This window comes from Galeopterus variegatus, unplaced genomic scaffold (genome assembly GCF_000696425.1).
Source record: "Galeopterus variegatus unplaced genomic scaffold, G_variegatus-3.0.2 Scaffold174, whole genome shotgun sequence".
Taxonomy (NCBI): domain Eukaryota; kingdom Metazoa; phylum Chordata; class Mammalia; order Dermoptera; family Cynocephalidae; genus Galeopterus; species Galeopterus variegatus.
In genome coordinates this window covers 495,289-497,136 of record NW_007726285.1, presented here as the reverse complement: position 1 = coordinate 497,136, position 1,848 = coordinate 495,289, and positions in this window count along the sequence as shown.

The window sequence follows — 1,848 nt, the reverse complement described above, 5'->3', positions numbered from 1 at the left end:
GGGGGGGGGGGGGTCTGAAGGCAGCCCTGTCACCTGGGCGGTGGGAAAGGGCTATGAGCAGAGAGTGAACCTGTCCCCACTCCCACCCCTTCGTTCCACGTTAACACAGAGTCCTGGGCTGGTTTTTTTTTTCTGTCACTATCAGATGAAGGACTTCAGGCAAGCTGCTCTTGGAATCTCAATCTCCTTAGCTATAAAATAGGAATAATACTGTAGCATTTTGGAAACATAAGTTGATTTTTTGGGTCCTTTTTGGTTGTAAGAAATAGGCTTCCTTATTAATATCTGAGCAAATAATTATTTGCTTCTTCCTAAATTTGGTAGCAACTAAACGTTGCTTTCACACTTACCCTGGCCTTTGAAGCTCTGGGACTATTGCACAATGAAATTACTGCATCCGTAGTTATAAAGCTGGTGAGCTCCTCCTGCCAATGCTGTCACGCAGGTCTACAACGAGAGTTGTGTCTAATATTAGGATGCCTTCTGCAAAATATGTTACCCTGTGCAGTGTTTGAATAAACGAATTCCTCTCTGTGAATTTTGGTAAACTTTGTTTCTGAACTAAAGATCTTTCTTAGGAAACAAGTTCTTCTCATATTTACTGCATGGTTTTTTTTGTTTTGTTTTCTTTAATTCATACAAACATTTATTCTGTCCCTGCCCATGGGTGGGGAGAAGGGCATATAGAGAGTCCCCACGGGGAGGAGGGGAGGCTCTGGCCAGAAGACAGTGTCTAGGGCTACTGGACCCTGGGGGCATCTGGAAGGTGAGGCTCCGGGGCTGGCTTCATTCTCAGGGGTCATAGAAGTCCAGATGGGCTGGGGAGGAAAGTTCTGGAAGACACACACGCACGCACACACACAAGGCAGCCCCAGCCCTCTGGAGCCCTTATGGCACAGTCCAGGCCCATGCTGGGCTGTAATCCTGGTCCTGTCTGTGTGTGGCTCCTGGCGCCAGCCTGGGTCTGGCTGGCATCATGTTGCTTGTTGACTGGGTTTTACTCATCACATGTGCAGCAAGGTTTTATAATCACAGATTCTGTTCTTCTCGAAAGATGAAAAGTCCATTTCTACTAGCAAAAAATCTGTACAGGAATTTGAGCATTGTTACACTTCCCCCCTATGTAATGGAGACATAAAAAAGAATTACTCGATTACTCAAAGCAGTATGAATGCATTGAGAAACCTGGAAAGACTGCACTTCAGTAATTTCCCCAGTAGGAGGAGAAAGTTGAATGTGACGGCCCTGATTCAAAGTTAGCTTCTCACTTTTATTGTAAAGACAAGGAAGTTTCACAAGAAAATTCAGTTGATTTAATCATTACAAAGAACACAAGGACATGGACAGAGTTATGGCTAAGTATAGTTTTAACAATGGAAACTAATAACATCAGTGAAATAAAGTGACATTCCATAATGCAATTTGCAAAAGGTTGAGTTGATCCACCAACAAAACCTTGTTCTTTGTAAACACTTTCTTTTCCTACAGCAATTTCCTCAGTATGTTTACATAACAATCAAGTAACTTTCTCAAAATATCAATCAGTAGGTTAACCTGCACCAAGGACATCTGCCCTTTGAGCCAGCAATTTTGCTGTGTTACAGTTCTTTATCTCTAACAGAGACTTTAGCCTGGGGAAAGTTTCCTATCTTTTACAAGCTTAACATTTCTATGTGTAATTTTAAAAATTTAGGTCCTGTGAAATACATTTGTTTTATTAATGTTAGTACTCTCCACAGAGCATGACTGTGTATTATTCCTCAATGTTTCTTTAGACTTCTGGGTGTGGGACTTTGGACATGCATTGAAGAGGGACCTGAAAAGGGCAAGTCTATATCCTCACCATAT